Genomic DNA, 12,524 nt, shown 5'->3' on the forward strand with positions numbered 1-12,524 from the left:
TCAAGTTTACAGTAATTTGTTACAGCAGCCATAGGAAACTTATACAGTAAGTTTACACTTAACCTTTTAAGAAACTACCAAACAATTTTCTAAAGGGTTTGTACCATTTTACATTTCCACCAGCAGAGAAGGGGAGACACCAAGACTGGGAATGGTCAGTCCTCTTCACTTTAGCCATTCTGATCAGAGTATAGTGGTATCTCACTATGATTTTAACTCGCATTTCTTTACTGACTAATAATGTTCAGCATCTTTTCATGCATTTATTTGCCATCTGTAGAGCTTCTTTGGTGAAGTGTACGTTTACAACTTTTGCCTACTTTTATTTTGGGTTACTTGTTTTCTTATTATTGGGTTTTGAGTGTTCTTTATGTAAAACAAGTAACACCTACCCTATGACCTAGCCATTCCATTCTTAGGTATTTACCCAAGAAAAATGAAGACATATACCCATACAAAGATTTGTATACTAATGCTCATAGATGTTTTATTTGTAAAGGTCAAAAACTGGAAACAGTCAAATATTCATCAGCAGGTGAATGGATAAAGAAATTGTGGTATCCATACAATGGAATACCACTAGGCCATAAAAATCAATGAACTATTGGTACATACAACAACAAGGATTAATCTTAAATAATTATGCTGAGTGAAAGAAGCCACACAATAAACATGATACATACTTATGAGTCCACAATTCTAGAAAAGTCAAACTAATCTATAGTGACAGAAAGCAGATCTATGGCTGCCTAGGGATGAGGGCAGTGGGGAGAAGGGATAATTAATGAAGGGAGAAGAGAAAACTTTGGGGTGACATTTAAGTTCATCATCTTGACTATGGTGAAGATTCCCAGGTATATACCTATGTCAAATGTTATCAAATGGTAGACTTTAAATACATGCAGCTCATGGTATGTCAATTACACCTCAGTAAAGCTGTTTAAAAAGTGGCTTAATCTTTCTAAGCCTCAGTTTCCTCATCTATAAAAGGGGACAATAATAGATCTCACCTCCTAAGGTTATTTCAAGGATTAAATTGTGGTAGTATTGGAAAAGCACTCTGTTCAGAATCTTGCATACAGTGAGCACTCAAAAATGCTAACAATATTTTTGTAAAAATGGTATATAAACTTTTTATCTTGGTATGATATTATATATATATATAATATATATTATATATATTAAAAATGAACTTAGGAAAGAAAGATTAGAAAAGAAATATTCCCAAAGTATAAAAAGCTATTTGACTTTAATTGTGGAATTTGGGGTGATTTTGTTCTATGTTTCCTTTATTTTCCAGATTTTCTACAATAAGTATGTATTGTTTTTACCCAGTAAAAAAATTTATTAAAAAAAAATGCTAATAATCCCCTAATGAAACAAAGCTCTGCTAAATAAATCACATGGCACAAAGCATACCTGACTCCTGCCTGTTCTTACCCGCTGGCACCCCTGTGAGCCTCCTTCCAACCACATCCCTCTGCACTCTGCAGTCAGTGCTCAGACACGCTGATTGCATGCGTGGTCTCTTACCTGTTTAACACCCTTCCATGACTCTCTCTAACCCTTTAGATAGAGTCCCTGTTCTCAGCACGGCTCCTGCCTACCCCTCTGATCTCACCTTGCTCTACTTTTCCCCTCTCTCTCTTCTCCTGCCCCACTGGCTTTTCAGGACCTCCAGGTTCTTTGGTTACTCCCATTACATCTCCCTTGCTTCATACCATTCAATCTTCCTTCCCTTCCTGCTTTTTATTGACCAATTACCTTTGCATTTAAGGCTCAGCTCAACAGGGAAGTCTTCCTTGACATCCTTTTGTTAAACTCTCCCATAATCCTTTTGGCTAAAATTCAGTGAATTGTTCAGTGGGTCTTCCTAGCTGGTGAGCAATCTAAGAGCTTAACCATGTCTGTGCTGTTCAAAGCAGTGGCCCCTAAACATAGCACAGTTGTAGGCACTTATTACTGGTGATTAAGAAAGGGCTGGTCCACAATCCCACTCCTGGGCATATATCCGGACAAAACTCTAATTTGAAAAGATACATGCACCCCTATGTTCACAGCAGCACTATTCACAATAGCCAGGACATGGAAACAACCTAAATGTCCATCAACAGATGAATGGATAAAGAAGATGTGGTACATACATACAATGGAAAACTACTCAGCCATAAAAAAGAACAAAATAATGCCATTTGCAGCAACATGGACGCAACTAGAGATTATCATACTAATAAGTCAGAAAGAGAAAAACAAATACCATATGATATCACTTATATGTGGAATCTAAAATATGGCACAAATGGGCTTATCTACAAAACAGAAACAGACTCACAGACATAGAGAACAGACTTGTGGCTGCCAAGGGGGGAGGGGGTGGGGAAGGAAAGGACTGGGAGGTTGGGATTAGCAGATATAAACTATTATACAGAGGATGGATAAACAACAAGGTATATAGCACAGGGAACTATATTCAATATCCTATGATAAATCATAATTGAAAAGAATATTTAAAGGAAAGACTGTTTATATGTGTATAACTGAGTCACTTCGCTCTACAGCAGAGATTGGCACAATGCTATAAATCAACTATACTTCAATTAAAAAAAGAAAGAAAGGGCTGGCCCAGAATCCCTGGCCAAAGTATTACGGCAGAGGAGAAGGAACATGGGTCGAATCACGAAGACACCACCTGCCTTGGGGCGAGTCATTTCTTCCTGGTTTAACAATAAATATTTATAAAATAGGCCTAAATTATCTCCTAGGACTCCTCTAGATCGAAAATGTAATTGGGTGAAATTGAGGTCATGTCCCATTGAGTTAGAATAATTTCTTGAGTGAATCAGTGTCATCCTCACATGTTCTGACTGCAACCAGCAAAAAATAACTTGCTAGTATAGAAAACTAGAGCAATATCACCAATGAGCTGTCATTTAGTTCTTAGAAACTCAAAGGTCAAAATGATGGGCTTCAGTTATTAGCTCCTCTTGAAGTTTTCTTCTACCTACAAATATTCTAACTTGGCTCACCATCCGTCTACAGCCAGAAACCCTAAAAGCATGGGTGGCCTTGGTTTTGGTCACTCTTGAATTAAATATGCAATATTTAATATGAATTTAAAATAGCACTATTGATTAGCTACATTTCACAAGACAGAGTCTTTTTAGCTTTTGCCCCTCTCCCATGGGTGCCACTGAGTGCCCATCTCATGCCAACATCTCCTGCTGTTTTCCTTGCTAACTCTCCCCAGCACGTGTGTCACTGATTATGTTGGTTCTTTCATCATCCAGGTTCACAAATGAAGAAATGGGGATCTAGAGGGATTAAGTAACTTACGCATAACCACAGGACTGGGTAAGTGACTGAGGCAGATTCACACTTGGGTTGCCTGGTCCAAAGCCAATACTGTCCAGCTGTCGTGTGACTGTCTGAGGGGGAGTTCGTGTTCTCAAGGTCATTAAACGTTTGTCCTATTCTTTCCCTTTTCTTCCCTGTTCGAACCCATGCCAACTTGTCTAATTATCTCCCAGAAGTTGGCTGTTCTTAGGGCAGATGCTACCCTTCAATCTTTGTTGTAGTCTGCTGCAACCCTGTTCCCTTTTCATGGTTTGCTCATTTATGTGTACACACACACACACCCCCTAAAGATATACAGATGAAAAAGGATTTTTCTGTGACTGTATCTAGTGTTACTTGTACGACTATGAAACTTTCTAAAAAAGGTTTTATTTGCCCTTAAGTTTTATGTATTTAGATCCCCCCCCCCGCACTGAACACTGAAGAATTTACTTAAACCACGTATTTATAACCCTCTTTGTAGCACCTTTTGCAAAGTGGCTTCTTAGTTGAGACGATGATGCGCTAAATGAAAATACTGCAAGTTTTAAAACATTACCCAATGTTTTATGGCAATGATTCTCCAAATTCAACACACACACACACACACACAATCACTGAGGACACTTGTGAAAATGCAGATTCCTGGGTCTTATCCTTCAAAGAATTTGATTTAGAAAGTCTTGGATGGGGCCCAGTAATCTGTACGTTAAACACGCTCACTAGGCAAATCTGATGCAAATATTTTGTGACTCACACCCTGAGAAATGAAGAGAAACTCCGTAGCTTTGGGGGGCTTGGAAAATTTTATAAGGCTTGAAATTCTGTCTATTTGTAATTGTTCACGAAGCCTGTATGCTATGCTAGCATCATTTCCATAAAAAGTGGACATGCAGGAAATTTGGTGGCATGGATGGATAACTGCCCAGAGTCAAAGACCCACGAGTAAGGAATTAGGATCATCTGAATTAAGGATATGGATTTGATCTGTGCAGTAGATATGGAAGAGTTGCCATTTTTCCAATTTTGTTTTGAGGGTGGAGCAGTGGGTTTAAAGAAACTATGCCAGCACTGCTGGGCCTGCCTCTGAACTTCACAGGAGAAACAAATAAACTTGTTTACTTCACTGTTACTTGGGGTTTCGGATATGGCTGAAACTAACGTTGATATGGCCACTTTCCTCCATTTCCTCCCCAGATGCAAACTTAGATTCCTGACTTTTTTTTTTTTTTTTTTTTTCGGTACGCGGGCCTCTCACTGTTGTGGCCTCTCCCGTTGCAGAGCACAGGCTCCGGACGCGCAGGCTCAGCGGCCATGGCTCACGGGCCCAGCCACTCCGTGGCATGTGGGATCTTCCTGGACCGGGGCACGAACCCGCATCCCTTGCATCGGCAGGCGGACTCTCAACCGCTGCGCCACCAGGGAAGCCCAGATTCCTGACTTTTTAATGACAAAACAGGAGCTAAAAGAGGGATAGGCGTGAATTCACCATTCTTTTAGCTGCTGCTGAGGAATTTTCGCATCTCTGGATGCCCCTGAGCTTTGGGGACATGACCACATTGGTGGGTCTTACTTTGAAGAGTTAGGACCTCACATCCCAACCTCCTCCAGAATCCAACAGGGAAGGGATGGTACAGAAGACCGTCTCCAAAGATGGCCACCAATGTTTTCCTTCCCTGTAAGCACACGCCACTCCCCCATTGAAGGTAGGATGCACTTCTCCTCCCTTTTACATTTGGGGCAGCCTTGTAACTTGCTTTGACCAATAGAACGTGGAAGAAGTGATATGCTGGGTCCCGGGACTTCTTAGTCCAAGACTTAAGAGGACTGGAAGCTTCTGCGTCTTCCTTCTTGGAAGCCAGCTTCCATGTGAGAGTTCTGAGCCCCCTCAGACCTCCACACTGTAAGAACATCCAAACTAGCTGTGTGGCAAGGCCCCAGGAGAAACACCAGGTCACCCACAGTTGAGTAAAAGCTTCTTGGAGTTTCTAGCCCAGCCCGGCCACAGCCGAATAGGCTGAATGAGTGATCCCCAGCCAATACCAAGTAGAGCAAGAGAACTGCCCGGCCAACCCTACCTGAAGTCCTGACCCACAGAACTGTGAGAAATCGCAAACCGTTTTTATCTGAAGCCACTGAGTCGTGGGGTGGTTTGTTATAAAGCAATAAATGACTGACACAGCTGGGAGGGGTCATCTGCAGCAGAAGAGAGGACACTGAGGAGGTAAAGAAAGGGCGGATGATGAGAAAAACCTACTCTGCTACCAGTTTGCCTGGTTCCTGTCGCCCCGGCTTTGAGTTTTGAAAAAGGGGACTTAACCATTATTTCCACAGGCAAGTAAATTCTGTGTTCTCAAGAATTAACCTATAGTTCACATTTGGAGCACAATGTATTTAGAGGTTGGAACCGATTCAATGCACTTCAGTACCCACTGCTGACTTCCAAGTATCAGTGCTCATCCATGTGTCAGACGCTTGCTTTGTATGTAAAGCAGACACGTAATACTGGGTTAGCCCTACCGTTTCCAAGGAGGTATGTCCTAGTGCTATATAACTGTGGACTGTACCCAGTGTAGTGTATCAAGCATGATTCTGGGTAATTTTATGTTCATCAGTACTTTTTAGGACAATCTGTTTATTGAATCTGATTTCACTGTAAAAGAAAAGAATCACAGACTTAAAAAAAAAAACTTAAGGGGCTTCCCTGGCAGTCCAGTGGTTAAGACGCTGCATTTCCACTGCAGGGGGCACGGTTTCCATCCCTGGTCAGGGAACTAGGATCCTGCATTGCATGCTGCGTGGTATGGCAAATAAATAAATGAATGAATGAATGAATGAATAAATAAATAAACACTTATATTAAAAAAAAAAAACCTAAAAAACCCCCCAAAACCAAACATATGGTTACCCAAGGGTAAAGGTGGGGGGGAGGGATAAATTAGGAGTTTGAGATTAACAGATACACACTACTATATATAAAATAGGTACTCAACAAGGATCTACTATATAGCACAGGGAACTCTACTCAATATTCTATATGGGAAAAGAATTTGAAAAAGAATGGATATATGTATAACTGAATCACCCTGCTGTACACCTGAAACTAACACATTGTAAATCAACTATACTCCAATATAAGATAAAAAAATTTTTCAAAAGAAGAAAAAAAAGAAAAGAATGAACACCCAGGTATATATGGCCTACTCCAAGAAAACCTTTATTTACTTCACAACAAATGTTCTCAGAGGAAAATTCTCTACTCCAATCCAGCAGAAGACAAGATATTTAAATAGAGAAATTTTGTAAAAGTGCTTTCCAGGGATATCTTAAAAATGTTGATGGAGAATCACTCTATTAAAACTACCTGTTTGGTGACTAAGGATCTTCAAAGTATTTATAGTTCAGTTAATTGCAGACAGAGGGCTTCAGCTTTTCAATTTCTGAAATTAATACAGGATTAAAATGGTGGCTTGGAAGCGCAGTGGCAGCAGTGGTTCTCAGCCCTGGCCAACAGCTAGAAGCACTTGGAGTTCTTCCAGTCCAAGACCCAGAGGTTTGACCTAATTGTTCTGGGGTTTTTTTTTATGCTCTTTAAGGGATTCTGACATCCAGCTATGATTGAGAACATGGTTGAAACAGTTTGGGCCCTGGGGTACTTCTTAGACATGAACATTTCTGGACCTCATCCACACCTCCTGAATCAGAAAGTGGACCTCATGAGAACCGCTGTGCTACGTGATACAAATTAAAAGGGCTAACTGGGGACTTCCCTGGTGGTCCAGTGGGTAGGACTCCACGCTCCCAGTGCAGGGGGCCCGGGTTTGATCCTTGGTCAGGGAACTAGATCCCACATGCCACAACTAAGAGTCCACATGCCACAACTAAGAAGCCCAAACACCGCAACGAAGATCCTGTGTGCCACAACTAAGACCTGGCATAGCCAAAATAAATAAATAAATAAATATATATTTTAAAAAAAGGGCTAATCGACTCTATGTCCCTTCATTGTGCCTCAATACCTAATTAAATGTCCATAAATCTAGAGTCCTGCTTACATTCATTAACATCACATTTTTTACAGGATTATAAAAATCTAGTAGAAAAAATTTTTTAAAGTTAAAAGGTATTATTTTATTTCTGATTTTTAATTCACTTTTTGTTGTAACAGAAAGGAAAAGAATAAAAATAACTCCACTGCTACTTTGAAATAACATTATTAACACTTTGATATCAATTTGCTTTTCATAAAAAAATGATTGTATTGTACACATTGTTTTATAACCTTCTTAACCTGCTTTTTCACTTACATCTTTTACATCCTACTGTATTACTAAATATTTTAGACATCATATTTTTAAAGTTGCCTTTAGTCCATCACAGGAATGTGCTAAATATATTTTATCAAAACTTTAACAGTTGTTTCATATTTTTGCTTTTATAAATAATGTTTTCTTCGATTATTAAAAAAGTCGGGTTTTGGGCTTCCCTGGTGGCGCAGTGGTTGAGAGTCCGTTTGCCGATGCTGGGGACACGGGTTCGTGCCCAGGTCTGGGAAGATCCCACATGCCACGGAGCGGCTAGGCCCATGAGCCATGGCCGCTGAGCCTGCGCGTCCGGAGCCTGTGCTCTGCAACAGAAGAGGCCACAACAGTGAGAGGCCCGCGTACCGCAAAAAAAAAAAAAAAAAAAGGTCTGATTTTTTTGGCTGTGCTGTGTCTTTGTTGCTGCGCGGGCTTTCTCTAGCTGTGGCGAGCGGGGGCTTCTCTTGTTGCAGAGCACAGGCTCTAGGTACGTGGGCTTCAGTAGTTGCAGCATGCGGTCCCCAGAGTGCAAAGGCTTCAGAAGTTGTGGCGTGTGGGCTCAGTAGTTGTGGTGCACAGGCTTAGTTGCCCCGTGGCATGTGGGATCTTCCCGGACCAGGGATCAAACCCGTGTCCCCTGCATTGGCAGGCGGATTCTTGGTGCACGGGCTTCTCAGTGTGGCGGCTTCTCTTGTTGCGGAGCACGGGCTCCAGGCGCACGGGCTTCAGTAGTTGTGGCATCCAGGCTCAGTAGTTGTGGCTCGTGGGCTCTAGAGCGCAGGCTCAGTAGTTGTGGCGCACAGGCTTAGTTGCTCCGTGGCATGTGTGATCTTCCCAGACCAGGGCTCAAACCCGTGTCCCCTGCATTGGCAGGCAGATTCTTAACCGCTGTGCCACCAGGAAAGTCCTATCAAAAGCCTTTGTTCACATTCATGATGCCATTCTTGGCATCAGTCCCTAGAAGCAGTATTCATAGATCAAAATGTATATACCCTTTAAGGCTATTGATACACATTGAAAAATTGTCCTTAAAAAAAAGCATCCTTAGACAATTCCCTTGCACCATAGGGTGATGCTATATATCACCACTTTATTTAATCTGTGCCACTTTAGTAACAGGATGAGTTCCTACTATTCTTTAATGAGGTTAAATCTTCTTGTCATTTTAAAAAATTTATAGCCCACTTGTATTTATTTTCATTCTTTGTCCATTCTTTAAAAAATGTGGCTATTCAGTTTTCTTCCTATTGAATTGAAAAAGCTTTTTTTTTCTTTTTTTTCTTTTTTTTTTGGCGGTACGCACGCCTCTCAATGTTGCGGCCTCTCCCGTTGCAGAGCACAGGCTCCGGACACGCAGGCTCAGCGGCCATGGCTCATGGGCCCAGCCGCTCCGCGGCATGTGGGATCTTCCCGGACCGGGGCACGAACCCGCGTCCCCTGCATCGGCAGGCGGACTCTCAACCACTGCGCCACCAGGGAAGCCCTGAAAAAGCTTTTTACGTACTAAGGATTACGTTCACCAACATTTGGAGGCAAGAAAAATACAGTAAACACTCAATTGAGTAGCGTCAGAATGAGTTAATTTCAATTCCATGTTCGTCGAAAATAAACTATAATCATTTGGTTGAATTACATTATTGTAAATCTGTAAAGAATCAGTATATTTCCTTTTCCTAGGACTGTATTACCCTGAACAAATACAGTACTTCTCTAATGACTGAGTTTATTGTGGTGCCTCATAGTGACTGTTCTGAATTTTCCATCGTATAAAGAGAATGGGATTCAGAAAGTCTGAGTCCTGGCTCCACAGCTACAATTTATACGTCCTAGACTAAGGACGTGCTTTAGTTTCCTCATCTTTGAAACAGAAATAACAAGAATGACCTCTACCTCCAATGGTGACTGTGAGAGACAATTTGCAGGATATGCACACAGATTTCAGAGACTGGCTATCTGGATTTGAATCCCTATGCTGCCATTTAAAAGCTATGGAGTTTGGGCAAGTTCTTAATCTCTTCGGGCTTCAGTTTCCTCATCCGTAAAATGAGGATAATAATAGAATTTACCTATTGGAGTGGTTGCAAGGATTACATGAATGAAAGTCTATATAGCATCGTAGAACAGTACCTGGCAGGTAATAAGCACTATGTATCAACACAACAATCATTACAATAAATAAAAGAATTTGCCTGTTATGTGTTCTCTCTTTTTTTTCTTCTTGCATATTATGAACTCTTTATTTATTTTAAGGTAAAATTTACATACAGTGCAATGCACAATCTTTTTTTTCAAGCTTATGAATTTTTTTTTAAATTGGAGTATAGTTGCTTTACAATGTTGTGTTAGTTTCTGCTGTACCGCAAAGTGAATCAGTTATATGTATACATATGTCCACTCTCCACACTCATGTCAGTGGTGGGCTTATAACTGCTGTAATGGCCACCACAGTCTTGGCAGGTGTAAAGAGCTGAGCTGAATCTCTACCAACCCCAGGATGTACCCTGGAAATGAGTTTCTGAATAGGGCTCTGACATCAACTTGCTTTTTGGTGATTCACCTCTTTCTTCTCAATGTGGAATGCAGCAAAACCAACCTGTTCTTTATTAGCTAGAGTATGACTGTCAAAGCTAACCATGTGGGTTGGTTACTTTGCTTCCATCCCGGAAGTCACCTCCACAGGCAGCCAGCCAGCCAGCCACTGGAGTGTGGACCCAAGGTGCTCTAAGACAGCTCTGCACCAAGTTTCCTTATCTCAAAGGAACTGAGATAGGAAATGCATGGATTTTTAGACGTATTGCCTATAGTTAGGTTAATTAAATTCTGTGTTCTCTGATTTATGCTCTTAGCTAACAAGGAAAATTTTGGTAACTCTTAATATGAATCATAATCAATACAGAAGATGATTAAAAGAACTCTCAGCATTTTGGTCATTTTATCTGATAAAACTCCCACTTTTGTCCCCACGAGTTACACTGTGTAAAAGAAAATATGCCCATATGGAATACGCTTGTGAGTCAAAAACAAAGCCAATGCCCAAAATACAAATCAAAAACACTGCCTAGAACAACAGGCCTCAACTAATGAATTAAAATGATTGCTGGTTTCTTTAAAATATTAAGCCCATCAACGCTTGCCAAGAACCCCTTGGCTAGCTGAGGGATTCGAGCTGCATTGTTCAGCTCGAGATTGAAATCCTTCCATTCATCGTTGACATGTGAGAGACAAGACGAGGCTTTGACAGACAAGGGATGAGGCACCAGATGGTTTCCATCTGTATCTCCACTGATCGCACAATGAAAACCCACCTTCCCTGATCAGAAGGCCACGCGATACGCGGATAATGAATACCCAGTGTTTTTAAAGGAGCGTAATCGCCCTTCCCAACCAGAGACGTATAAATATTAATGAACGCAATCTGGTTCTAAGTAAATTTAGCATGAACTTTTAGCTACCCTCCCCTGACAACTTCCTCCCTCTTTAACTGAATTAAGTTTCAAAGTTCTGTGATTAAAAATAGCAAACCCTGAACTGAAGTTGGATCTGTGGCTGAGGAAAACCTCTCCCTTCCAGCTAGTCACCAGTTAACACAGTTCATATCACTGCGTACTTTTTTTTTTAACCAAAAAAGGGTCTCAGTTTGAATGAATGTTTAAGCAAGTGTGAACAGTGAGCTATAGAATCAATACAAATACACAGGGAACTGATTAGTAATCTATCATTTCCGCCATGCCTATTTCCAAAAGGACTTGAGCAAACTTAGAGATTACTACACGCAGTACCAGGAGTTGTTAAACAAGCTCATTTCTGCAAAGCCCTGGATTACATTATATATTAAACTATTGAACCCTAGGGAAAGAAAAATGATTCTTTCTTTCTTTCTCTCTTTTCACCTATACACACACACACATACACATTTTTCTGCAAACTTAACCGAGAATAACTGAGAGTATTAAAACAGTTTTAATTACTAATATTCAAGAGAAAATAGCAGTTGTTTTTTGGCGGATGAACTTGTTAGTCTTCCTTCTTGACTCACTCCCAGCGGCTTTTATCAAAAATATCAGAAAGAGACTAAGATTTGAAAATTTCCACTAATTCCTTCCATTGCCTCCTTTCCCTTCCATTCAAACAAGGAAGATTTGCATACTTTCTCTAGCTTATGTGTCTTTAATCTGTCTAAGCAATGCATTTTCCAAGAAGCAGATTCTATATTTTCACCACTAACGTTTCCCTGTGGATCAAAGTGGCCAGAATCTTAAAGTGAAAAATGTCGAATCAGTCCAAAGACAGTATAAACAATTAAATCCATATTCTCAACTTTAGTCCCTCATGTGACTTGAAGGAAATAATCCTTTTTCCTCTCCTCCAATATTTATTGTTCTCATTTTGTCAATAAACAAATTTCTATTGAGTACTACTATGTGTCTGGCATCGGCTACTGAAAATCAACGCAATGGACAGTATTGCTATTCTTAGGCACAGATGTTATTTCAGAGACATCCTTCAGATATTGTAAAGAATGTTCTTTGCCATACGGTAGCAGCATCAGGCATAGAGTTGATGGGTGTCTCTATCTCATGTGATCAAACCCATCTCTTAGCCTCCAATCCTCTTTTGGGAATATGCTCTCAGCAGGATTAATTATCAGTGTAACCAGCAAGATTGGTGTTTGTTTAAGGTTCAGCTTCACTAAGTCTTGACAAGCTTTCTTTCACCTTCCCTAGCACAATTTGGTTGTCAGCAGCATGGTCACATGTCAGAATAAAATCAATAAAGCTGGAGTAAAGGATGAGCTGAAGCTTGCAAAGAAAATGCTGAGTAAGTAAAAATGCATTTTGGTTATGTTCAGGGCAAGAAGAATAGGAAGGGCTAGACTCCTGGCTTGAGCCA

The 12,524-nt window shown here is 40.7% G+C and overlaps 1 protein-coding gene across 11 annotated transcripts in view; it reads right to left on the reverse strand.

Moving 5' to 3' along the window:
* THRB (thyroid hormone receptor beta) overlaps window positions 1-12,524 on the reverse strand; it is a 392,088-nt gene that overhangs the window by 302,728 nt on the left and 76,836 nt on the right. The window lies entirely within an intron of this gene.

Source organism: Globicephala melas, chromosome 4, assembly GCF_963455315.2.
Source record: "Globicephala melas chromosome 4, mGloMel1.2, whole genome shotgun sequence".
NCBI lineage: Eukaryota > Metazoa > Chordata > Mammalia > Artiodactyla > Delphinidae > Globicephala > Globicephala melas.